At 42.7% G+C, this 27772-nt stretch overlaps 2 long non-coding RNA genes across 3 annotated transcripts; one reads left to right on the top strand and one right to left on the bottom strand.

Annotated features, from left to right (window-relative positions):
- Window positions 1-27448, top strand: LOC144376358 (uncharacterized). Of its 2 annotated transcripts, none has more exons than XR_013436749.1 (2): window positions 1-311; window positions 21372-27448. It is a non-coding gene; the product is annotated as an uncharacterized LOC144376358 (long non-coding RNA). The 2 variants fall into 2 exon arrangements; XR_013436750.1 differs by lacking the exon at window positions 1-311 and adding an exon at window positions 17268-17596.
- On the bottom strand, window positions 7204-16811 carry LOC144376357 (uncharacterized). Its single transcript, XR_013436748.1, has 2 exons — window positions 16711-16811; window positions 7204-13551 (listed from the first exon to the last, which is right to left on the bottom strand). It is a non-coding gene; the product is annotated as an uncharacterized LOC144376357 (long non-coding RNA).
- Window positions 27449-27772: the final 324 nt, after the last annotated feature.

Below are 27772 nucleotides of genomic sequence, written 5' to 3' on the forward strand. Positions count from 1 at the left end.
GTGAAGGTTTCTGGAGGCTAGGGGGCATCTGAAGGTCAAGCTGCAGGGAATCCAAACCTCTGAGCCTGATTTACAGCTCAGGGCTTCAGGTCTCCTCCTGCTCAGCCCACAAAACCCTCCCCAATTACCTTCTCTGCAAGCCAGCACTCCTCAGAGCTGGGAAATGAGATCTAAGCGGTGGCTTTTCCAGGGCTTATGTATGGATTCTTCCCTGAGAGGATGACAGCGAGGAATTGAAGTGGCTCTTGAGAATGTGGCAAGATAGTGTCAGGGTGAATGAGGAAGCAGCAGCCTGGAACCAGAGTGCAGAGGTATGTAGCTCGACACTCCTGTCTTTTATTCTTCCTTTCCTTTACTCTGTTTTCTCCTCATTTCTTTCCTTTTCTTGTTGTGCTTCCAAATAAAATCTTATATAGAAACCCAACATACTTAACCTAAAATAGAACTGCTCCAGGCGGCTGTGGGTTGGGGTTCTGCTCTCCCTTTCTTGGCTTCTCTCCCATCTGCCCCCAGTAGGGCCTGTGAGGCCCCTTCTTGGAACCCTGGGCTTCACACACTGCAGGGTGGATGGCTGCTGGGATCCAACACCCTTACTTCACACACAAGAGACTGAGGCTCATGGAGGTGGTAGGTTTTATTAAAAGTCAAACAGGGAAGTAGAGAAGGAGTTGGGGCTCTACAGGGACCCTCCTGGCTTGCTATGCTTCCTTTTGGAAACTCGTGTTAGATTCTCTCTGAATCCTGAAAAGGTTTGGCCTTGCCTTTGGCTCTGCAGTGGGTACATCTTATTTTTATTAAAGAAACTGTTAGTTAGAATTTAAGAAGTTTTAGGTCAGTAGCTCCAGGTAATTAGCACCAAGTCAGCCTAGGTGCTGACTTGCTTTTTGGTCCGGGTACTGTGGCCCAGATGCGTTGCTGGGTTGCTTTGATCCAGGGCCCAATTTTATCTCTCTGCACTTAGAACCAGGGCCCCATCCCATTCCTGCTTTGCTTGGGGACCTGCCTTTACAAATTCTCTTGGAATGGTGTCCTGCCTTCTTGCTAGTACAAAGTCAACCAAGAAGTGCCTTTCTTTTTTCTCTGGGCCTGATCACTGCCTGAATCTACCTACTTGCTCTTCAACATGCTGACCATGCCCCCCTTTCTGCCCAGGGCCAGACTAGGAGGTTTCTGACAGCACCTGGCTGGCAGCCTTCTCCCTTTGCCTAGACTTGCATTCTCCTGACCAGTCCAGCCACAAGACTTCAGGGAAAGTGGCATGGAGGTAGAAAGAGTTTATGAGAGTTGAATGTTTTAGGCCTCCTAATCTGGGCAGTCTAGGGGCTGTAAACCACACTTCACAACCTGGCCCTTTTACCTGTGAATTCCTAGATTTTACGAGAAGAATTTATTAGGACTCTGAAGTGGCTCTTCTACCTGACTCAGTGAAGCTCAGAACAAGAGACTCATGGGCTTCTTTCTAAACAATGTGGCCATCCAAGCCCAGTTATGTTGCAGGGGTTACCCAATCTTTTCCCTCTCCCTGGGTACTACAAGATCTACATTTTTTTTTTCTGAGCCATCTCCAAGCCAGGTTATGCCCCAAACCCTCTATCTAGGGCACCTTGGATCCTGAGATCTGAAATTCTCTAACTGTTCCTTATTATGCTACAACCCTCTGGCCCTCAGCCTGCTGAGAGGCTGATAGAGCAGATTATAGACCCAGAGAGCTCTTCCATGGTCTGTGTGTACAGGCCCAGTGAGGGTCCCTGCCTGTCCTGGCTGTATCCAGTTGCCCCTTCAGAATACAGACCTAGATCCTCCCAGCCTGCTGTCAGAGAGCAGGAGAAGATAACCTGCTCCTTATTATCTCAAAGAGACCACCACAAAAGGGGTCTCAGCAGTATGGTTCTGCCTATGTTCCTTGTGCAGCCCTGATCTGGCCACCCATTACTTGCAGGCTCCTCGAGACTCTCCCCAACAGTGCCTGGCTGGAGAAAATGGGCCTAGACTTGGTGTTTCCTTACAGGATCGGCCTGGCCTGTGGCCCTGAGGCTTATAGAGCCACAGTGCCTGACTTGCCAGAACCCAGACCTAGAAGCCCCAGGTTGTGGTCAGAGTCCAGAGGAGGCTATGAGCAGCTATGAGGAACCCTGAACCCCAGAGTGGGAGCTGAAAAGCCTATGGGTTGTCCTCATGCACAGCTATCTGTGAGAGGTAGAGATACCTGAGGAACATTCCACCCCTATAACTGGCAGAGAAAAGCATGTCCCACCTGGAATCCTAGTCTTGGCTCCAGGTCCAGAGATAACAGCGAAATTCCTGGAGAAAGGAGCCCCTACAGCAAGTGTCATCTGTTCTGAGCTACAGTGTCTCAGAGAATGCAGAGCTGCCCAATTCCTAGTATGCCAGCCCTTTCTTCTGAGTCCAACCTGACCAAAGATCAAGAGGTGATCCCTTTTGGAACCACTTATGTCCCTGGATGTCTGTAGGGAGTCCCGATGCCTTTGGATGATCCTTGGTTGGTTGGGAACCTGCTCAGGTGTGCCTACTGAGCCTGAGAGAGGCTGAGGTGGGTGTGCCACCTGGAGAGGGTTCTTTGCATGGAGAGGTCTTGAGATTTGTCATGGGTATAACAGTCCCACGTAAGAGCACCTGCAGTGCAGAAGCCAGGAAACTATCTGAGAAGGTAAAAATCTGTCAGATTTACCTTCTGAGCTTCCAGCACCATTGTTACTGGGTTATGAATGCCCCTCCCAGAAGCCTCTGGAATGTCCCCGGAGAGTAAGTGCTTTATGGAGAGTGGGGATTTTGGTCTGTTGATCCCAACTGGCCCAGCCCAGCGTGGCACTTTATAGGTGGGTTTCCTTACCCTATGTCCAGTGGCCATGGGGCCCAGGAGCTCAGGCCTTGGAATCCTGTAGACTTGAGTAACTCACTCATCTCTCCCAACCTTAGGCCTCATCTTGAAAATGGGGTGACAGCACCTGTCACACAGGGCTGTTGGGATTCAGCTAAATGCCATGGAACCTCCCAGACACTGTGGGTCTTGAAAGTCTATTTTCTGTCTGACTCTGAAACTCAGACCTGAGAGATGTCCTGGGTTTCATAGTCAGCACTCTCATCTTCCATGTCCAGGAGCAGGGAGGAGGCAGCAGAGTGGCAACGGGTCCCTCTGGGTTTGATTCTACAGTTGACATGTATATGATGCATTCTATTCTAGAGCAACGTGCGGGATTGTAACAACTGGGACAAGCGGCAGGAGGCCAAGATTTCTCCCCAAAGCTGCAGGGTTAGCTGTTTTATGACTCGAAGTTCCAGACCAGTGTAGAAAAGCCAATTTCTCCTTCTCTTTCTAACCCAACATATGACATTAAAAATCTTTTAAGATGTACAGAACTTTTGAGTTTTTAAAACTTGTCACACCGAAGATCTCCTTCAATCCTCATGACAACACTGTGGAGTTGGCGAGGCAGGGTTTTATCTTCCGCTCATGGGGGATCAGCCTGTGGTACAAACAAACGGTTCCTTCAGGGACTCACAGCCAACTGGCAGCAGGACACAGAGCACAGTCCTCCTCACTTCCACCCACTGTCCTTTGACTTCTTTTTCTTTCACTTCACACTCAGACATTGACGTTGAACCTTTGCTGGAATCATCTCATTTCCAGTATGACATGTCTTCCATATCGGCATTAGTGGTCAGGCCAGTCAATGTCACATGTAATGGCCTGTTTGGCCAGCCTGGAGGGACTTTCCCTGCACTCTTTGTAGAGGACAGTGCTGCCTTCTAGGGCTCAGGATACGCGGAACTCAACTTGGACAGGAGGACGTGGGCAGTTGTCTGGGGCTGCTGTGTACTCTGGGAACAGGTCAGGGAGTGGGTCCAGGTAATTACCTGAAGGAAACAGTGTTGACTGTGTGAAAAGGGAATGTATCCTCCTGCTAGCATTTGTTTGCTTATTTCTTCCATTTTTGCCACCATCATTCTAGGATACAGGAAGAATGGAAGGAAGGGCTCTTGCCAGAAGCATCTGGTCCTTTGCTATTGCAATCCAGATTCCATAAGTTACAAAGAACATAAACTGATTAACAAAACATCAAGTGCTTGAACTTTTATTAAAGTGATACATACGTGGTTAAAACAGGTGTAGACATGGTCCCTTTGTGCTTCCCATAGGGTGGTTTTCAGGTGTGATGGGGGACAATATTCATGTAGGAAGGCTGAGCAAAGCCTTCAGTTAGGTGAGGCTGACTCCACCAAAAGCCAGATACTGCAGAAGGAAGCAAGAGAGGCAGCAGCATTCTAATTTCTGCCCTTCCCACCCACTTTAGGGCAACAACTCTCAATAATGCTTGCTCTGGTTTTTATTGGTTTTGTTTATTATTATTTCTGGTTTTATTACTTATCTCAATGGCAACTGTATACTGAGCAAATTTCCTGTGCCAAGCTCTCTTCTAGGCACTGGGGAGCTTAGAGTACCAGTTAATGCTCTCCTACAGTAGATGAGATTCAGCTCACTTACAACAGTCCCATCTCTGAGTCTAGTTATAGGCCTAATTTCATTTTATAAAAATAACGAAGTTTATTGAGCAGTAATAAGGAAAAGAAGAAGAAGAGGTTTAGAGAGTTGGGATATAGATTATTTCTTGAAAGCAGGGATACGGATAAAATAATCGAAAGCAAGTCTCTGAAGGTTCATGAGAGGTCTAGAGGCTCCTGAAAAAAAATGAATCGAATTGGTGAGATGAATTCCTTGGCACTGAGACATATAAAGAACACTCAAGTATGTTGGGGCAGCACAGATATGCATGCAGGACTTACCTTCAGAAGGCTCCAGAAACCTTTGGCAATGCTGGGAGAGGAGAACCCAGGACACAGTCAGGGATCCTAGTTTGAGATTCATCTCTAGTATTTAATTGTTTGTTGTATCTTTGCTTGCCTAAACCTCAGTTCTTTTATCTGTAAATTGGCAATGAGCTTCTCTGTGTTGATATAAAGATGAAATTACAAATTGATTTACCAACTATAAAGTGCCATAAAGTTAATTACTATTAGGGAGTATGAGTAAAGAATGCCTGAATGACATACTATAAATAACATTTCATTGTGCCTTATTAATTGTCTTTTCTAAAAATAAATGACTCCTGACACTAATTTATCATTATGATAATTCTTATTCATACTCTGGATAATAGGAGAAATCACAGACATGCTTTCTGGTGGAATGACTCTTTTCTTTAGTTAAATACATCTTCAAATATACTTAAGGTTGAGTTCTCCCTCTGGCTCTCAGAGATTGATGTGTGTACTTTCCTAAGGTTGCTATGAGAAGAGTTCATTGGCTGCTTTAGTTGTTAGGAGTAGACTTGCAGGTGGAAGCAAAGTCACAAATAATTTAATTCTGCTGTTTAAGAAGCTCAATCCACATAAACCAAAATTTATTGAAAGCTTTCTCTTGCCAGGAATTGTGTTAATGAAGGACTGCGCAGAGATGAATGTGACCTTCACCATGCCAGTTGGGAGTGCACTCTGGTGGAACAATAGGCACTTACATAAATTTAATGCAAGACGATCAGGGATCAGCTTTAAAGTAGAAGTTATAGTTTGTGTAATGGGAAACATAGGGAAGAAAAATATCAAATTTGAACTGGTGGGACCTAGGACATACATATAGGGAAGGTGTAGTTTAAATAGAAGCCTGAAAATTCACTAGACCTGAGGTAGAATTACAGGGGGAGGGGCCAGTCTGAGCAATGAAGAGCTCAAAGTTTTGAGGGATGAGCAAGAAGGTGTGTTGGGTAGAAGAGAGTAATGGGAGAATGGGTTGGAGCCAGACAAAGGTGGAGGACTCCTAGGCCCAGCCAAGGTTGATTTAATTCTGTGGACAATAGCATCTTTTGAAGTGCCAGGGTAGATCAGATCAGAACTTTTGTCATAAGCAAATGTAGACCTGGTGCTCTTTCCTTTCCTGCTCCATAGTGGGGTGGTTTGGGGGGAGAGAAAAGACTGAATAAAGGCTTCTGGAATGGATTCGACTGAGCCCTCCCAGAAATTGCACCTGACCTTCTGTTGTAAATACCGTTTCCCCCATTACCTAGTCACTTAAATCCATTCAGTCATTGTTATTCTAACCTCAGTTTACACAGATGATACTATCCCTCAAATCATAAATAACTGCCTGATGTGTGGGAACATTCCAAGGGACATTTAAGTGGAGGTTAAAAAACAAACAAACAAACAGAAAAAACCCCTAACATTTAATTAACAAGTTTGTCAGAAGCTGAATCATCGCAAATGACAGGAAAAGTACTTTTGTGATATTAAAAACTGAATTAGAGTATATATGTACTAGGAAGTCATTTTGTATTAATAAGGGGAGAAAAACCTCCGTGCTAAACCTTTGAATATAAAGCCGGAAGGCCCACATGGATTAGGATCCATAGTCACAGGCCACACTGCAGCCTGGTGGGTGAGCACTCTGCTTCTGAGTCAGACTGCCTGGGCTGTCCTGGTGGGTCCTCAATCTCACTGAGCTTCAGCTCACCCACCTGTCATGTGGGATTGGCAACATTATTCTCCCTCAGAGTTGTTGTGAAGACTAAATGAGTCAATGTAATTAAAGTTCTTAGAACAGTGACTATATTATAAATGCTACCTAAGCCTTAGATATTATTTCACTTCTCTGCCCCTGGAGGAAGGAGGAAACCTAAATATACTTGGGGATGCACCAAGTGACAATTCTATAGTTACTACCTCATTCACTTAATAAGTCTTTTCGTAGGTTGTTATTGTTGATTTAGTTATAAATTATTAGGACATTGTGGAAAGTGAGGTGACCTAGTGGATGTCACCTAACTGGGAAGTGGATTAAGCCCCAAAACATCTGGTCTCAAGTTCCTCTGCAGCCTAATGAACTCTCTTAATACGGAGAACGTTCTGGGCAAGGGTGGTTGATCCAACTGTCTGCATCTGTTTGGCTGTGCTTTGTCAGGAACTATTAATGGTGTAAATAAATCTACTTTCCTTTCTTATTTATTTGTTCCAATATGAATAGCAGAAGCAGCTTTTACATACTGAAGGCATTGACTATCCTGTGCTCCACAGATGTATTTCTTTGTTAGTTCCATGGTAGACTGAGACAGAGACTAATGGAAAGCAGCCCGTAAGGGAAGTAACAGCCTCTTGCTGATACTTCATGACGGTAAAGGAAAACGGAGCACATTGGAGGTTGAAGAAAATTACCCAACAGGTTTAATCATCTACTCCTCAGAACAACTTGAGATTTCTCAGCCAAGAATCACCCCCTGGTTTTGACGCTTACAACCAGGGCCCTGAGAGGCTTTATCAGTGGCAGAGCAAGTTTTGAACTCAGGCCTTTTTTCAGCACATTTTACTGCCTCCCATGGGAGAGAGAAGACAATCAACATCAAAGACAAGGAAAGTAACTTTGCAATGGAGAAGAGAACCGTGAGCATCTTCTAGAGGTCAAGGCGAGTGCCATGGTCTTAGCCCAGAACCGACTGCCTTACAGTAACATGTGCTCAAGATAAACCCTATGGGGTATTTAAAGAACAAAAGATTTGTCCTGATCATTAGCCATTAGGGCAGGATCCGCCTTCACCTCCTGAAGTTGTCAAGTACTGCAAAGGAATTAAGTGTGTGGGTCAGGGCTAAAAATCACTTTGCATTTCACATCAGACACTGTGCTGCCCGTGTGCTTCTTGGACTCAAGGAGGAAGTAATTCTAGGAACTTCTGACCCTTTGTTCTTGTTGGTAGTAATTTAAAAGCACCATTCTTGGCCTGTCTGAGAGGGGCCATTCTGCTGCAGCAGGGTTCCTAAAGGAAACAGCTGGTTTTGTTGTTATCCTGCCTTTGTTTTTCTCTTTCAAGGAAAAACTGAGAGCTGAGCATGGCTATTTCACTCTGGACTGAGCCATTCCCACTCCTGACTCTAAATGGCTGGTGAGAAACAATGGTCTATGGATCACCATGGCCCACGAACTCTGGGGTACCCTGCACATTGAGAAATCTTTCATACCTGTCTGGCACTTGTGGTTCCCTCGTTAGTTAAGTTCAGTGCAATTTTTCTATCAGTCGAAGCTGAGTTTTCTACATTTAGGAGAATTCTTTTCTAGCTCTGCATAGGATATGTTTTCCCTCATTTCCTTAATGGCGACTTGAGATTCAGTACATCCAGGAGGACATACCTTTGGCCACTTTGGGTGTGAGTGGGATATAGTTAAAGGGGGAAAGCCTGAAATTCATGTATGGTTGGGAGCGCAGCTGGTGGAGACAAAGTTAAGAAAGTCTTCAAAGTGGAGAGGTGATTTTTCCAGGAGCCAAGAGTAAATGCTTATGTGTGTGACAGATATCCAATGATAGGCAGAGCATGCCTCTATCACCCACATCTGGCACAGGAGTCAGGTAGAGGGTTCCAGAAGTTGGATCATTCTGAAATCCTTCTCTGGCACCATTGTTTGAGTTACTGCATAGGGAAAAAAGAAAGGTGTTGGTCCAAAATCATTCTTGGTACTCTGAGTTGGCTTACTAACTCCAGATGCTTTCTCTGGGCAGATGCTACCTAAATCTATGTCATCGTCCTGATCTCTTTCTGATGAATCTTTCCATTAGTGTCACTTCAGCAATCTCAAACACCAGATGTCCTCACCAACCTCTCCTATTTCCATGTCAAGTTCTTCCTCCTTTGGCTGTGCTTGTAGTCTCTGCTCACTGCTCCACCCTTCCAGGTACAAATTGGAGGTTTATTGCCTTCTCTCATAACTCTTGGTCAAAATCCTGTTCAAATTTCTTTGTTAAAATGTTGAGTTCGAGATTCTGCTCAGTTCACCCTTCTTGTGTAAAGACTTATTCATTTATTTGCTAAACAACTTTAAAATACTTACTACACATTCCAGGTATCACACCCAGATCCTAGTCATCTTAGAAACATGATTTCCAGAATAGCCTTCCCTAACTCCATAGATGTAAATCATATCCTTTCCTCCCCACCCTTGCATCCTTCTACCTTAGAGCATATTCTTTTCCCCCAACATTCATAGCAGGACTCACTATTAGTATTTATGTGTTTTTTTTAAGTCTACTCTTGCAATGGACTATGAGCCACCATGTCAGTCTGATTCATGGCTATTTTTGCCAGTATCAACCACTAACGGGATTTAGGCAATGAGCAAGAATGGAGAAATGCATGTGCAAAGGCTCTGCAGCAGAAGGAAAGACGCTTGCCAATCCCTACAGTCAGAATTAACTAACTCTGTCCCCTCTGGGCTCACAGAGCCCTTGATACATCAGAGATAGTGCATAATGAAGCCTTCTCTATACTAGAATAAATTTAGCAGTTTTAAATCATCCTTTAGGCCAAGGATTCTATTTTGTTGAGGGCTGTTTGTTATTCACTTAATTCAATAATTCATTGGCCCAACAAATATTTTTGAGCACCTCATTGTAGCTACCAAAGGCAGAGGCAGTATCAAGATGTACCAGTGGGTATGGTAGGCCCATGTACCTTACAGTGATTCAGTCTCTGTCGCCAAAGCAAGATATAGTATTGACAACACAGCGGAGATCCAGAATAAATGCAGACTTGGTGTTCAGCAGTCTTTGCTTGTGTGATAACAAGGTGAGCTGGAATTCCTATTGAAACCCTCATTACAAATGCTCCTGAATTGTCTCTACTTCTTTTTGTAGGTTCTTGTGAGGACCAAGGTACCACCCAACAAACATGCAGTAGAGACTGCAGAAAAACACATCCAAGACTTCATTCCATTCCCCAGATGCCTGGACACAAACCATTCCCCTGGGGTAGCAGACTTTCCGCCAGTTTCAAGTTGTTTGACCATGTTCTAGTCTGAGCTAATTTTGCAAGTCAAATTGCTTAAGAGTGAATATGAAATCTTTGACTGAAGCCCAAATATATAAATACCCATCACATTTCCTTCCTCCCCAATTTTGCAATCATCCAAAAAAGCTGTTCATGTTGTCCAGCATAATTAGTTATTTATACACCCTCATGTGGTCTATTGTTCAGAATTAAATTGTCTGGTATACAGAATTTCTCTTGCAAGGCTTATTTTGCGATTTGACTGCTTTTTGGAAGCTATTTGTAAATATGTCCTTGTGGAACCCTTCGGGATATGTCTGAGCATATCCAGCATTGTGGGGAAAATATTCCAGTCCATGTAAGCAAATATGCCCTCTGAGGTCCCATACCATCTCCTGCCTTTTCATGAAGATTACCAAGAATTAATCCTTTCCTTGAAGACCCAGGGGAATTAGAGTAAACATAAAAATAGTGTCAGAAAGGTAGAAGTAGAAATCAGTTTGATGATCTAGTCACTACAGTCCAAGAGGAAGTTAGTCCCCAGAAAGGGGAAATGAAAGGGACTGGTCCACAACCCCTTGTGGGTTAGTGGCAGAGACAAGCCAAACCCTTTTTAGCTGACTCTTTGCTCTTTCTACTAAGTCACTGCAAATATGAGTACAAGACACCCCCGGGCATTTCTAGACTTGTTAGCTATTTACCTCTGAACTAGATGGTTCCAGTCTGCTGTGTCTTGGGCCCTTGTAACTTTATAGCTTTTCTGCCTCTTCCCAAATGGTTTGTCCTCAGCTATTATTAACGGATGTTGCCCATCATGTGACAATTCTGCCTTCTCTCCTGTCATGTTGTGGCCAGAGTCTCAAGATAGTGTCCAAATATTATGTAAAATGAAACTTGTTTCTGAGTGAGGTTCTGAAGGACTCTGTTTGATGGGAGACCAGGGAGACATCCATAACTTTTATGGCCCAGAATATGGTTTATCTTCGTGAATGTTCTCTATGCACTTGAAAAAAATGAGTATCCTGCTATCACTTGACAGTGTACTATAAATGTCAATGATATCCATCGGCTGATGGTGATGCTCAGTTCTATATCCTTGCTGGTCTTCCATCCACAAATTTTAGACTGAGGAACTAGTAACTTAGCTTGGATTGTTCAGAAATCTTTTTAGGCTTTCTTTTCCACACAAGAATTCCAGACCCTGATTCATCTTTTAAAATGTGAATTTCTGACCAGCCAGGTCATCATTTGAAATGGTTTGGCTAAATGACGTGATGTGATGACTCCATAAATTCTCCCAACACACACATATGGGCTGCCAGCGTGCAAACCTACTGGAAACGTCCTTTATAAATTCTCATGGGAGTAAAACCTGTTGCTATAATTAGGAACTATCACATCAGCTAGCCAACATCACACAATTTAAAAATCATTATCCTCTTATGTTGTTATTCATAAAATGCCCAGATTTTCCATACCAATACATATTAATAAAATTTATTAGCTTTTAAATCTATTTACCACTTTGTTTTTATTTTAAATTATTAAATATGTAATCATACAGAAAGGATATAACAGATGTCATGTACTCACCATCAGAATTAACAGATGCTGACATTTTTCCTTATTTGCCTTAGATCTCTGTTTTCTTAAAAGAAATTAAACATGACACACATAGTTAAGCCCCCACCTTGCATTTCCTCTTCCTCTCCCTTTTGTTTCCTTCCATCTTCTACATTGAAACCCAGTGTCCTGAAATTGGTGGGATCATTTCCATGAATGTATTTTTGTATTTTCACTCCAAGTGAATATATCCATCAGCGACTTTTCATGGTATTATTGGCTTTTATAATCATAGTAGGAGAAGAGACTCATTTGTCATGTTCAGAAGTCCTAGATCCAGTGTAAATCTCTACTCCTTCCAACTGGATTTTATGGTTTTTATGTTCTTTTTCTGGTAATGTACCTACCCAGCCTTGTTTCTTCCTAGCTAAACCTGGTCTTTCTTTTGCCAGACATGGTAGCCTGGAATCTGCTCCTGTGAATTGGTCTTTCAGAAGTTGTAGCCTGCCCGACATAGGCATTGCCAACCCCAAATCTCTGTACTCTGGCCCCAAGTTAGGACGATCCATCAGACTCCTATACCTGGATTTATGAGTGGACGGAGCTGCTCTTGTCAGATCTGACCTGTCTGGGTCAGCTTTCCAGCACTAGTGAGCATGTTGGGTCCTCATCCTGCCTTGCAGAATTGTTCTGCTTGGATATTCCATGTTTGGAATACAACCCCTTGAGCCTGGGTGGGAGGGCTAATGAGTGTGATGATGATAATAGCTAATATTTGTGAGTAACATAATCAAAATGGTAAGAAATAACACAATGCATTCAAAGTAATATCAACTACTGTTTATAGAACATCTACTGTAAGTCTAGGGCTATGTTCGATGCTTTATACCTCATTCTTAAAAATAACCCTGTATTTTTATAGACAAGAAAGCTAAGGCATACAGAAACAGTATGCTACACTGGAAATTTTAGGGAATTTTATTTAGAATAAGGCAAACTTGGGTTCAAACTCTGGCTCTGCCACTTGTAACTTATACTGCCTTGGGCCAATTTCTTAACTTTTCTGAGCTTCGCACAAAATAGGTGCTCAGTAATACTGGCTATAGTTATGACTTCTATAGTTATAGAAGATCTGGGTTCTGACTCAAAGTTAAAAAGGTACTGTATAGTAGAACTGGGATTCAAACCCAGGTCTACTTCTCTCAAAGCTACTTCATTTTCAGGAAAATATGAATTTTCCATTAAAGTTAAGTATCGGGGCTGTTCTCTAAGTATCGTGGAATATGAAAAGAGCACTAAACTTGAAATTATAAGTCTTGGGTCCTGTCCTTCATCACTTATGAGCCGGGTGACCTCGGACAGTCATTTCTTTTTTCTTTCTCTTTTCTTTCTTAATTAATAACACTAAAGAGTTGAGCTCAATCACCGTGGGTTCTATTTCTCTCTCTCCCTATGTTTTTTGCCTCTGTTTCACAAGCAGCCCCAAATTGCCTTCCCAAGTGAAGAAGAAAAGCAATGACTCTGATCTTTTTAAAAGGTCAGGACAGGACAGTGGGCAGTGCTTCTATCAGCTGCTTGCCCTAAATCCTCAACAACTGAAACCAGTTGGATTTCTTTTCTGCTTCCCAACTGGAGTTGGGAAGGGTTCCAGGTCACAGAGGCCTTTAGAAGACAATAAAACCATTTGCCTAAACTCACAGCTCTCTTGAGCAGGTTTCTCTCTTCCCTTCCTTCCTTCTTTTACTTTTTTTTTTTCCCTAGAAGAGGAAGACTAAAACCAGAAAATGGCTAATTCAAATAACTAAGAGATGAAGAATTATAGGAGGAGTTTTATTTTGGCTCTAGGTTTCATTTTTTTCCCTCCCCAGGGTCTTTCTAATTTTCAAAAAATAAATACAGTTGAGGAGTCATGAAACAAGTCCTGATCTCCTGTTTAGTGAAATTTAAACTCTTTATTACTCTAGAACCATCTGTTTGCTGAAGTTAAAAGTAGAAGAAACCCCTTGGAGAATTCTCTGGTGGTCCTTTTGGCCTTGGGGTCAAGAGAGTGTCCATTTGCTCTCTGCAGCTACGCCAGGCTCCTACTATGTGCCAGTCACTGTGGTATGCCATGGATGTAAAAGGAGGGAGGAACTTCCATTTCCACCTCACATGGAGCTTATAAACCTATGTAAAGGATGATACATGAAAGTAAATAACAATTACTAACGTGGAGGGGTGCTGTTGGGCCACCTAGTTCCCGGTGGCTTCACTTCTGGCTTCAGGGAGCCTTTCTTCCAGTCTCTCCACCTCAAATACGTGAGATTCTGCAGTTTGAGCGTGAATCATCATCCCGAGGCTGTCAGCACAGCTGCCCTCCTTGTCATCAGAGGGAATCAAGTGGCCCTCCTGGGCTGGCCCTGGCTCCTGGGGTACCTGGGCTCTTTGCCCATCTCCTTGGTCTGTAGTCGTACTCTACTTCTGCCCCTTCTCTGTTGGGGCTATTCTCTGAATGCTGGAAACTTGCACTTTTCTGAATATTCCCTTTCTGTTCATAGGCGTGCTCTTGTTGATCTCTTTACAGGAATTTCTCTCACCTCTGTTTCCACATGTCTAAATCCTGCTACTTCTTCCAGGCTCTGTTCGTGCTCCTTTACCCTCAGTCACTCCTGAATATTTTCTGCACCCCCAGCTGGGAGTATCTGCTAACTCTTGTCTGATGCTTGTGGCTTTTTCTGTATTGCACTAACCAGTGTTCATCACCCTTTGCCTGGTGTTACATAGGTTTTTTTTTTTTTTTTTGTGTGTGTGTGTGTGTGTGTGTATTTATCATACACCCTTACCTACTTAACCCCACCTTGAAGGTGTGGATTTTTTTTTTACCTCTATTTCAAATAGGACCAGTCAGGCACTTTGAACACAGAGTAATATTCATTGAATCAGTGGCTTAATACTAAAGTTAATAGCAGAATTTTGAACAGATAGTATATAGATCCATAAAGTGTTCATATATAGTTTCTAATTTAATCCTAGAACAATCCTGTGTGAGGGGAATTATTATAAATCTATCCTACAAATAAGAAAACAATACAAAGATTATTAGACCAAGCACTGACTCTGTTAGGCATTATGCTAGGAAAATTCTACATATTACATTGTTCACTTTTCATTCACTTCTAAAAGAAATGATGGCTACTTAAAATCTGTGCATTTTTAGCCCTTTATATTTATTAACTCACTTAATTCACACAACAATACTATAGAATATTAGTAATATTATCCTGACTGTATACATGAAGAAACTGAGGAATATAGAGTTTTAACAGCATATGTGAATCAAAAGGTTGAATTCATATCCCAAGCTAGTTAGTCTGACTGTAGAGATAGACATTCATTCACATGTGAGCATTCTTCTCCTTTCCTTACTCAGCACTGCTCTGAACTATTCTGATGAGGTATAATCATGCCCATTTTGCAGATGAGAGATTAAGTAACTTGTCCCTATTTTACAACCATCAGCTCTGAGGCTGGACTGGTAGAGGCAAGCTGGTATTCTTAATCACTCATCTTTGCTATCAGAGAGACTAACAAGTGCTAGCCAAGGTATGTACACCTTTCTGCAGCACATGAGAGTTTTGATTTTTGAATACTTTTCCTGTGTCTTTTATGTTTAGTGGATTGGGATGAACCTTGTGTATACAGGAAGAGACACAGTCCTTGCTTCAAAGAAGCAAGAAAAAGAAAAACAATTAAAATATCCTTCACAATTATTTCCTTTCCACTTCTCTTTTATCATGGTATTCGATGCTGCTTCTTTATCCTTCTGCACAGGTAGAAATCTTGATGTTACAGTGATAGCCACTGGGGACACAGGCAAAGCGCAGAGTCCAGAGTGATCAGCAAAGGTGAGGTGATGATTGGTCCAGGTGTGAGTAGGACTGGCTTTGTTATCTAAAATCTGACTCAATGACTGAGTTTGGAGCCTTCTGTACAGATAAGAAGGAAGCTGTCTAGGCTCAGTTTAACCTATTGTCTAGGAAACCTGCAGCCAGAGTGTAGATATCTGGATCCTTACAAAGATCCATCTTTATGACTAAGCAGATTCATGATTTGCAAACCAAAGTATGAGTGCTGAACTCTGCTCAGGATGAGGTAGGAACCTTGGTTTTGGTTTCCAACTTCAATACTCATCAGCAAATGATTGTAAACAAGCACCTCCCTCCCTCCAAGACTCCATGTCTAGAGGGACTCAGTAAAATGGGCATATGGCTTTTTCACTGTGCATTTACAGACCGGATTAGGCCATCATGTTCATGAAAACTTTTAGCTAACTGTGAGCATAAGATGCATGAAGATGCTAATAGGGAAGAAAAGTTTGGGTTTTGCTCACTCTATAGTTCCTCATAGAAGGATATTGCTGACAAAAGGGCACAGCAGATTATTCACACATAACTGAAGGGAAAAATGGGCATAGTCTTTAGCCTTATCCAGTTTCTAGACTTGGAAATATAAAACTTATCAATGAGAATCTGCCAAGCCTTAGCAAGTTCTCTGTGTGGGAGTGGTAGGGAGGAAGCATGAGCAGGCAGGTACTGAACCATGAGAGAAAGGGGATCTTTATATGCCAAAGGTCCATGCTTAGAAGTTCATGGTGTTGAAACCTAGTCTTGCTTCAAAATCCAATATCATAATATTAATGGAGAGACAAAGACTGGTGCTTCATTTTAGCGCTGCACTGCCTCATAGAAATGTCCCAGGACATTTTTCGGCCTTAGTTTCTCCACTTGTATAACAAGCTATTACTTTCGAACAGCAAGAAAAGGCCTGGGGCTCTTCTCATCCAGCAGGAGATTTCTAAGGACGGAGGTGAAAGAGGTGGACATAGTCATCTTGTCTCTGTCCTGAGTTCTCAGGCTCAAGACCTCTTAAGCCAATTCTAGAATCCATCACGGGTGGTAGGACGGAGCAAGAAGGATTCGTGTGTCTATCAGTAAGAGTGCGTTCGTGACAGAGGGCTTTTAAATGAATCACTCTGTATGTAGCGGGGTAGCGCACCTGCTCCTCAGACTCCTAAGGCAGCACGAGCACGCGATCATTCAAAAGCCGCTGCTTTCCATTCACGTCTATAATTAGCGCGCAGGCAGCAGCGCCGTTGGAGCTGGAGCAGGGGGTGGGGGAAGGCTCGGGGGGCGGGGCTGAAACCTAACCCCGCCCCTTTCGAATTCCACCTCCCTGCCCTTCCCGCCAGGAGTCTCCAGCGATCTCCTCCCCACCCCCATCCATTCCCGCCTGGGTCCCGGGCACCGCTCTCAGCACCGCAGGATTCCTGGAGAGGGCCCGCCATACCTTCACTTTGGGCTCACTCTTGTGCAGTAAATAAGCACCTTGAGGGATGCGTTCCCAAGAGGGCAGCTAAATTTAGAGTGGCATCCCCTTCCCGGCCCTAAGGCTCCTGCGTCCCGCCCTCTCCCCTCCCTCTCTCTGCTCACCCCGCCCCGCTCTCTGCCGCCCCTCCCAGCCACCTCTCCCTCTTTGTCGCATTACATAGTAATCTGAGATGCATTGGATGAGCTCCAGGGAACAGAATGTACTTGGCAGAGACGCGGGGCTTGATGTCTGCAAAATGTCGGAAACGCAGCCAAGAGCTGCTAACTGGGTCATTAACCTCCAAAAGCAAAGCGAGGACTGTAGGCCCGCTCTGCCTCCCTTCATCTCACCAATAAAAGTGCCTCAGTGTGAAGGGAAGAAAAAGCCCAAGGTTGGCTGCTTTGATTTCTAGTCACCAAAGGCAGGCCATCCCCTCCTCCTGGCCTGGGCCCCAGCTCCTCCCGGCCGCCTCTGCGCCGCATCAGAGTTTACAAGTGGCCTTTGAAAGGCCCAGCAACCCCGCAGGGCCACGCTCGCGCCTCTGTAAAGACGTTACCCGGCAGCCCTTCCCTACCGCACAGCCTCAGACCCGTTTTCTTGGGTCAGGGAGGAAATAAGGGAGTGGGGCGAAGGGAAAAATTCTCTTGGTCTGGTCCTTCACCCAGAGTGAAGGTTTTCGCCTTTCCTCCTAATCCACCCCTCCCTCTCTTCTCCTTGCTAGCTCCACCTCCTCCCCCTCCTCCTCCCTTCCTCTTTGCCTCCTACTCCTTTCTGAAGGCAAGCTGGGAGGCTGGTGTATGACTACAGGCCTGTCTTGCGCAGATTTGAGTTCAAGTCACAGCTGTCACTTGTTATGTGACCTTGCGTGAGTCACTTATTTCTTTGCTCTTTGGTTCCATTATCCCTTAATTGTTCACCATAATAACACCTTCCTGACCTACCTAAAAAATAATGCGGCCCTCCCTAAATAGAAAGTCTTTCCCTGGCCACCTTGACCTTCATTTCTGAAAGTCCCAAGGTCCAAAGTGACTCTGGACTTGTGTGTAGTCCTAAACGCAGGTATAGGAGTGGTCTCACCAGGGAGCTTCAAAGGATGACTGTTCACCAAGGGGAGAGCCCCTACAATCCACCCACCTCAGGTTTGCTAGCCCTGTTGGATTGCCCAAAAGACACTTCCCCTCATGTCCAAACCCACTTCTCCAGTGGTCAGAGAAAGTGCTGGGTCTTGAAACCAGAAGCTGTAGGTGGTGCAGTTCCTCAAATGGGACTCCCTTGCTCCAGGGAGGGAAGGCGGTGGCCTGGTGGGACTAGCAAAGCCTCTGAGATGTGGGTTCCAGGACAGGGAAAACCCAAGGTGCAACCATGGTTATGAATGGAGGGCAACTTGCCCCTGGTGCCTTCTAGCCAATTAAAACCAAGCCCAGCCTGGCTTGAGCTCCCTTCTTGCCCACCTCTCCTTGGTCCACCAAGCCTTCAGTTGTAGCCATTAACAGACGAACCCCGAAACCTCTCTGCCCCACAGAGGTCTTTACTGACACAAAATGGGCCTTGGTTGAGCTGTCTTTAAAAGAATCTTTAAATGTTCTGGATCCAATGGTCTCTGCTTGGCTTCTTGTCACACATTTAAATCCTTTGTATCCTTTAAAGCTCAGCTCAAATACCAGCTCCTCTTTCTCACCGTGATCTCTTTTTCCTTCAACTCTCCCTAGGGACTTTTTCATAACCAACCAGTCTTGGGCTGTGCCATTTCTGTGCCTGTTTTAGTCCTTCTATATAATGGATACTTCTCTGTGGATAGAGAATCTTTGATGACCTCAACTTTTATGGCAGAGGCCACTGTCATCGCCTATCTTGACTGGCCTTCCCAGTTTATGCCTTTTATCCTGTTGTAACAATTAATCTCCCCCTCTTTCATTCTGAAGTGTCTGGTTTAGATGATATAGAATATGGTTACCTTACTGAGGATCTTTATCCAGGGACATGGCACCTTAGTAGGAGCTTGGTAAATGTAGTGAACTCCCTTGAAGAGCATTTAAGAACTTTTTTACCCAGTTCCCTGGGGCAGGCCCTACCCCTCTCAGCACCCTTCTGGAGGCAGTCTCCCATTTGTTCCTCTTCCTCTTTTGTGGGGAAGGACTGTAGAAAGACCTATTGCCACTTTCTTTTTGACAAGTCTTTCCAGGATTTCAAAATGCCCTGACTCAACAAGAAGTAGTTTATGACAGCCCCTCCCATTCTTCCAGCTCCCGACTAGTAGGATTGCCTCTAGACATCGGAAATGGGCTTCCAACACCAAAAGAGGTCAGAACCTGGCCTATGGGATAAAGTCCTCACTTTCAGCCTTGGTCAATTGTTTTGGCAGTTCAACTTTCCAGGATTACCTGAGTTTACATAGTTGCCTAAGGAGGAGGCCACAACTTGGAAAGCTCACATTTTCCTTAATTATAAAATATGTAGTTAACAGTCTACGTTCTGATCAGAAGTTAGGAAAGACAAGGACCCTTTCTCTTTTACAAAAGTCAGCCTGTTGCTGTGAGTACAGGGTTTTGAAAGAAGATGTCCAGCATTTGGAAATAACAGTAGGCAAGATGCCTGGCCTTGTGAATGGGGCACCAACTCCAGGGTCAGGAAGCCTGGCTCATCTTCCCCTCTGACTCACTGCTTGCTGGGGATGAATCATGTGCCCTTTCTTGGCATTGGGTCTCACTTCCTTCATCTCCCCTATAAAATGGGTTTATTTGCCATTCCTATCATTCAGGAGGGGGCTGAGAGGCTTCAAGACTTGCTAATTGCACAAAAATATTATTAAGAGTAAAAATAAACTGTGAGTCTGTTTTTGACTTTGCGGATAAGCACACGTGGATGGTATGGGAGACCAGTTTACATGCTGTTTCTGGACACTCCAGTCTACTGAGAACAGCATCATAGAAACTATGATATAGAAACTATATGGGCAGGGGAATCTGTCTCCAGGAGGTGGGAATGAGTCTGGTCTGTCTGAATGGAAGCCAGAGTACCTGAGAAAGTCAGTGGCTAGCAGTCAAGAGGGGGATCATGGAGGTAGAGATGCGATCGAGGGCTGTGATACCAGGCTGGGCTATTGGGATTCCCTTGAGGGCCATGAGAGACCAGTGGAACTCGTGGTACAGGCTGAGGCAGGATACACAGTGTGTTCCAGTGAGACATGTCTGATTGAGGGACAGAAATGAGCTGGGGTCTGTCATCCCCTAAGCAAATAGCTTTCTGCTGAGGTTTGGTTTCCATCTCTGTTAAGTACCTAGGTTAATCCAGGAACAGCTCTAACATGTTCTAATACTGCAGTAAAAAGCACACGAAAATGATGTGTGTGTATGTGTGTGTTTGTGCACATGTACACGCACATGGTTGGTGGGGGGAAGAGGTGGGAATGAGGCTACTGCTTTGTTAGAACAGAAAGACATCCAACAAACTTGATCTTCAGGGAAGAAGCCTGACCTATCTCAAGATCTCAGGCAGGTCTGAAAGTCTCCTTGGGTATTCAGGGCGCAAAGATTTTTATTTAGGCCACAGCACAGCACATCTGCATCTCAGGGCCTGGCCAGCAACCTCTGTCTAGACTTGTCTGCTCTTCACTTCCTAGTCCAACTGAGACAGCTTGTATTTGAAAAGACTGTTGGAGGTTCACGCTTATCCAGGGTTCCTCAGATCTTCAGATCCCCCCTTATCTTACATTGTATCTCCAGGAGGCCTTATACCAACCAGGCTAGTGGCTTGGATGCCTCAGAATTATGCCTTGGAAGTACAACTGGGAAGTACGGTTTCAGTATGTAGTAAAGTTGCTGTAAGATTGTCATGAAGAAGTTTCTTTGACATAATAGTGTTGTCAGGATAGCATCTACTAAGTTACTTAATGGCCTTTAGGTAAAAACTCACATAGGCTCACATAGATAATTTCTCAGTGAATTCACATAGTAAAAAGAAAATATCAAGATTTTTTTTTTTTTAATTTGTTACCTTCTGGTTTGTACTGATTTCTTGAAGTTTGAGAATATTTGTATCTATGCTCCTGTTTTATAGTTGGGTTTAAAAACCCAATGTGTGATTTTTTTTAATGTGTGATTTTTGTTATAAACTTCAAATATTGGAAAAGTAGGTTTACATATATAAGTAAATGAGTAAACAAAGAATCAGCTGGACCTAAATCAGAGCAGGAAGTGTAGCAATGAATCTGCTTAAGAATAGTGAACAGTGAACAAACTGACAGAAGCCCTCCCAAAACCTCAGCAGAAACAAAAGATCCAGGTTTCAGGGCACCACAGGTGAAAGTAGCTTCCTTTGAAACTACTGGCTTAATGCTCCTATATTTGAGGTGCAGTTTTGCGTGAATGGGTTTGAAGGGATTGTGATTATCTCTAAGCAGCATAAGGACCCAAAGATAATTGGGAGAAGAAAATTTAAATACTCCTGTTAAGGTTATGGGGATTAGTGAATAAGGAGGTTATTGGGTAGGAGTTACATTTAGCCTATAAAGACACCAGAATCCAAGTTTATTCTACCAATTACTATGTGGTCTTGAGATCTGTGTCTCAGCATTTACTAAATAATAGGGGAAAGTAGTTGAGTTTTGAAGTTTCTCCTTAGTGCTTTTCTTCTATTTGCAGAAAAGGCAAAGTCTATATCGATTGGCTGATTAAGCTCCATCATTCCATCTTGGAAGTATAAACCAGCTGAAAAATGGATACCACCCCTGCATGCTGCTGATGGCTGAATGGCATATAGAGATTGAAGAGAATGTGGCTAGAAGTCTCTTAAGCATGCTCTTCTCCCGTCTGAAGTTCACATCTATTCACTGAATAGTGACTAAAGGATCAGCTATCCTCGATCTGCCTTACATGGATCCCCTAAGGAAACATTAATTTATAATTTCTACAATGCCAGAAACTCATAACTCTGTATATAAAATATGAAATGAATCTGACAGATCCTATAGTTCAGCTCTGTCACCCAATAGATACAGAAACTGAGGCTAAAAGAGACTTGACTAAAGGACTTGACCAAAGACAGTGCAAGAAGTCTTGGAGTCAGGATTGGAGCTCAGATCTCCACTGCTCTTTGGTGCTTATTTTAAAAAATTTCTTTTATTTTCCTACAAGTCAGTGCTTGGTCCCTGAGTTGCAATGGATAAATCTTGCTAGGCAACCCAGTTGCTAAGCTTTGATTACATCATTCTTGGGCTCAGACTTTTGTGGATCTGCGCTACCCATTCCTAGCACAATGTCCATTTTGTGTCTGTATCTGGGCTCTGTCCATAATATCAGCCACCACATTAAAAAAAAAAAAAAGAAGAAAGAAAGAAAATTATAAAATCTCTTGTGGATGAGAAGGTAAGGAGAGGTTGAGAGTGACCTTGCTTAAGCAGATTTGGCTCATTCTGGCACACTACTTTGGCTAATCTTTTCCTGATTTCTTAGTCTTCATTAGCTTTACTTGCAATTGCCTGGCTATCATATATCTTATTTCATTTATATTTTTTGAGGATCAGTTAGTCCTTTTCTTCCTCAATAGGAGACACAGAAGGTAGAACTGAAAAACAGGGTTTGCATCAGAATTTAACCAAACCATTAGCAAGATTTTGGAAGATGATGCAAGAAGGATCAACTAGCTGTCTTTTAGGTCAGCCTAGGATTCAGATAACATTCAGGCAACCCTCTGGTGAAGGAGGCAGAGGTTGTCCTCCCAGAGTTTAACCACAATCATCACCAATTCTGCTCCAAGAGCGCCCTCTGCTGGATTGGAGCAGGACCCAACATCCTCAGCCATCTTGGAAAAGGGGCCAACTGGAACTCCCAGAGAAAGAAGAGTGGGGTTTTCTTGAAAGAAATGTCCTCACTCTGGGAAATTCTTTCTAAATAGCATCCCCAAATAAGGTGGATTCAGACCATAAGGTCTTCTTACCTGTACATTTCTCATTCCCCTTATATTAATTTATTTCATAACTTCAACCTAAAACATCATATAGTAAAGAAACAGGAGTTAAAGAGGAGAAATGCAGCCCAGGGAACAGACATAAAGTTAATAATCTTACCTTATTCTTGAGGCCTACTTAATGATTTACAAAGAGTAACTTCTTGAACTAACTCAATTTCTAATGTCATTCATTGCCTACCAAACTGAGTCAACATTCTTTATTATTCAAGGTATATTTGTAAATTCATGATACATTATTTTGTTTGCATTTTACTTATCAAGGATAATGATATATTTATTTCAAACAAGACCTGTATTTACGCTGGAACCACTTTTTTTTTAAATGAAAGTAAATTTAAAAAAATTAAGGTATATTTGCATATCAAAGTCAAATGCTTCACATTAAAATCTGGCTCATCAAACAACTAGATTTCTGTATAACTTTGAGTAAGAAAAAGACTTTGCTTCATTAATTAGCTATTTGAACAGAAGCAATAGTGGATAGATTGAATTCTGTCTTTAACAACAATGTTAGTCCTAACATGTTCCTTAGGAGAGAGACGAATGTGAAATTTATTTGACATAAAATATTTGGAGGGACTGAAATCTTTGAAGTATCATGTAAACAAAGGAAGAGGCAGTGGCTAGGAATATCATATCAATATCGGTATTATTGTTGAATAAACATAGTAATGTGGTAAGTATTAGAATTATGCCCCAAAACTGAAGAGTTAAGATTGATAAAACCTTAGAGAAGAATCAGCCACCTTACAACCCAAAAGATGAAATAAGACCTAGAAAGAATACTTTTCCCAAAGTTTCCTGATCAGTTATTGATAGAGCCCTGATTGGCATCTGACTCATCCAATCCTCAATTCAGAAGTCTTATTAAGACCTAAACTTACTTTTGGTTCACTGCCTTATGTACAATGGCATGGAGACTCATAGGTAAATCTAAGGTCCAGATGTTTGCTGCCTCTAAAATCCATATTGAAATAATCCCTAAAGTCATGTGTTAATGGTATTTGGAGGTGGGGCACTTGGGAGATAATTAGGGTAGATGAAGTTGGAGGATGAGACCCACACGATTGCACTTGTAGATTCATAAGAAGAGGAAGAGAGACCCAAACTAGCAGCCTGATTTGTCTCATTGTGTAATGGTCTGTGCTACTTTGGAACTCTGCAGTGTCCTCACCAGCAAAAGGGCTCTCACCACGTGTGGACCCCTGACCTTGGACTTTGTAAGAAACAAGATTCTTTTCTTTATAAATTAACCAGGCTATAACATTCAGTTAAAGCAACAGAAAACAGACCAACATTGGAAACTGCTGCCTAAATCTCCATGAAATTAAAAAGAATCTCCTAACCCAGACTCTGTCGCAGTTCACTGTACCCTTAAGAGACTGAGAAGTGGGCCATTCGGAGCCTTTTCCCCATGCTGAGTCTTCATTCTGTTTACACAGGGACTGGCCAGATGTTAGAGAAATAAAATAAACATTTGCAGCTGTTATCGGGTTAGGGTGGAGCTCATGAGGTTCCCAAGTTCTGATCCAATACGGCACAACATGTGTGACTTGCTACTTTGGAGTTCACTGCCTCCTGCTTCCTCTACAAAGCCTCAACTTTTGCCACTTCATATTGAAGCCTGCACTGAGAGATGCCAAGGGCTTCTTGAGGTGACTTTAACCCATTACCAACAGTGGTCCAGGTGACCAAGGCAGCTATTGATCCATTGCATCTCAGCAGCCCTACAGTTCTCTTCTCCAGCTCCCATCCTTGACTGGTTCTCCCTCTTGGGCAGACACTGGGAGGGGCACCACTTCAGAGACAGTGTTCCTTTGTGGTGAGTGCATGGCCTTGGGATTTTATGTAAGATCTGGTTTTGATCCTGGCCTAGCCTTTCACTGGTTATGTGATTTTTCAGTTAGTAAGTTGGAGACTTATTACCCTCACTTGTTCCTGGAACCCTAGTTAACAGATATAGACACTAGACGTCAGGGGCTGGGGAGAATGTTCTGTGGTTAAGCACTTGCCTAGCATGCATGAGGCCCTGGGTTCAACCCCTAGCACTACATTTTAAAAAAAGAAAAAAAGAAACGAAGACATTAGCTGATTCTTGCTCAGAAGAATGCATATCTTACCAGAGGATAATAGTGATTAACAGCTTCTGCAGAGACACTGCGGAAAGAGACAGATTGAAATTACTTTGGAGGAATCTAGGTTAGGAACCTCCTGGAAAAGAGGGTTATGAAACCTCTGTTTCTTAGAAATCTTTAAGAATATAACAGAATCTCACATGTTGAAAGAGTTTAGATGTGGCACTACTTGCCTGGCTGGAAGACCTGGCCTGTTTCCTCCCGGTTAAAAAAAAAATCCAAGACTTTGAGTTCCTAAGAGGAGTAATGTAAAAAGCCTGACCCCTAGTGGTCAACCCCTGTGGTGGACGGAAGGGGAAAAGGCCAAGAAAATGAGGACAACAGACTCTGTTTTTGAAACTGTAAACAAACCTTAGACATTTCCTAGTCAAATTGTCTCATTTTACAAACAAGGAACCTAAGCCAAGTGAATAGAAGTGTTTCCCTAACATCAGTGAGTTTGAAGTAAAGCTTGGAGTAAAACTCAGGACCTTTTGCTGGTGCTCTCAGTTCAAGATCCTCTCGAATCTTCCAGCGTATGTCACCTGGAATGAACCCCTGATTGACGCAGAGACAACAGATAAATACTGGGTGCATTTCAGAGTACAAGAATTTAGCTCTCAGTTTCTCCTTTTCCATTTTGAGGAATGCCCAATCTGTTCAGTAGATTTAACTTCACTTAACCAACTGAAGTCCTTCGTTCTCTTTGTAAAACGTTCTATTGATGCCCATCAGTAATGAGTTCTCATGGGTGGCAGGCTGCTCTCTGTGTTCTGCTGCTTGTTTCTTCCATGAGTTGAATTGTGTTCCTGCGAAGGAGGACAAGTTAAATTCCCCCGAAATCTAATCATGCCACTTATATTAGTTAATGTAATTATATATTTAAATACTGTGAGCATTTGAAATATTAATGTGAAAATAAAAAGTGCTATTTCCATAAAACTCAGTTCATTTCTTCAGAAAGGCTGAATGGGGGATGAGTTGATGAAAAGATGCACTAAAATTAGTTTGTGGATTAGACGACTGCAAAGGAGTAATACAAAGATTGAACTCTAGACAAATTCTGCAAGTTAAAAAAAATTTCTTCCCTAATACAAACACAAGGAAAGCAAGCAAGCAAGCAAACAAAAAACCCAACCACCTGAAAGTAGAAATAATAGAAGATGCACTATGGAGTATTTTATTCAAGAAAAATTAAATGAAATACTGGAAAGAGAAAATCCATACTCAAAGAAAGGCGTTGGCCCTACTGATGGAGTATAACTCAGGACCTTTTGCTGCGATAACGAATGTCTTAAGTTAAAATATATGTGTTTATATGATTCTCAGCTTTTATCAAATTTTCTGATTAGCTGACATTGAAGTGTAATTAGATTAAGATATTAAAGAGAGATCCAAGAGAACTGTTTTATTTAATACCTCCTGAGTTCTAATCTGAGGGTTTAGTCTTTTTAATATTCTTGTATGGTCTTTCCTTATTCCTGTAGTCTGTTTCGCAGGCATTTCTCACAGACCCTTCCCCCCTTGCCAGTAGATAACCTTTGCCTAAGAGCCAGGCACCCACAATTCAGTTTCCAAGCCCTCTTGAAATTAATGTTTGTTCACCTTGGCAAACCAGACATATCCACTCAAAATCTAGAACCCAACACTGTATTCAATATCCTGAGATTTTAACAGTGTATACTCTTTACAAAGTGCAAGAGCCACAAGCATAGAGATATCCTTTGACTTGGCCTTGTCTTCTGCAAAAGGCACACAGTGAAAGTATCTCTCTTTAAGTAAGCATTCCAAGGAGAACCTACATATAGGTGTGGGAATATTTATCTTTTGACCATTTGAAGAGATAAGCTATACAATGCACCTTGCACAGTGTCTGGCATATAATTAGTGCACATGAGATAGTGAAGCTTATATGGTCTGGCCATGTCTCATGGCAGAGATGTTCATTGCACCATTGAATATAGGAGAAAACGACTAAGAACTCCTTAATTACTTAGCAACCAGGTACTCATTTTATTGTGATGTTTTGGCCCAATATCATTTGTTAGTTATTGCTGATTGTTTGTACGGTCAAGAAGGATGATAATTATGAATGATAGCAGTAAGGAATAATGTTCATGGTAGCATATTAAGTGAAGAAGAAAAAAATACAAAATGGAATGAGCCTCCTAATTGTAAACATGGCAAATGAATACAACAAATTGATGAACTGAGGAGGATTGGGGTGTTTTATCTTTTGCCAACTTTTCATTTGTTTCATTATTTTGATGATTATAAGCCCCACAATGTGCAACAACTTATGAGGTTTTCAACTCTGGTGTTCTAGGAGACCGTGAAATGGCTGGGGTATGACTTAGTGTTGCCTGGAACTGCAGAATCACCCTTCAGAGTAGTGAGGATTTGGAAAGAGCTCTTTGGACTCTAGATGTATGAAGTTAGACAGTGTCTTTGAGGTCACTAGGATGTATTACAAGACCTGCCAGCAGTCTGACCCTGAATAAGCCACTTACTCACACCATGCTTCAGTTTCCTGAAAAATATAATAAAGAATTTATGCCTAAGGTTTGTCTTGAGGTTGAAATGATACAAATACAACATACGACACAGAGTAAGCTCTCAATAAAATTTACTTACAATCTACTGTTGTTTTGGTACAGGGAATTGAACCCAGGGGTATTTTACCACTGATCTACATCTCCAGTTCTTTTTATTTTGACACAGGGTCTTTCTAAGTTGCTGAGGGTTTCATTAAGTTGCTGAGGCTGCCCTGGAACTTGCCGTCTTCCTGCCTTGACCCCTTGAGTTGCTGAGATTAAAGTCACACTTAAATATTCATTGCTACTACCCTAAATGTTAGAGTGTGAGCCAGGGCCAGAATTCAGGCTTTGTACCATCCCTAGTCAGGTGAATTTGATCGTAACACCTCACAGATCTTTCAACTTAATCCAGGCCAGAGTCCT

This window comes from Ictidomys tridecemlineatus, chromosome 3, assembly GCF_052094955.1.
Source record: "Ictidomys tridecemlineatus isolate mIctTri1 chromosome 3, mIctTri1.hap1, whole genome shotgun sequence".
Classification (NCBI taxonomy): Eukaryota; Metazoa; Chordata; class Mammalia; order Rodentia; family Sciuridae; genus Ictidomys; species Ictidomys tridecemlineatus.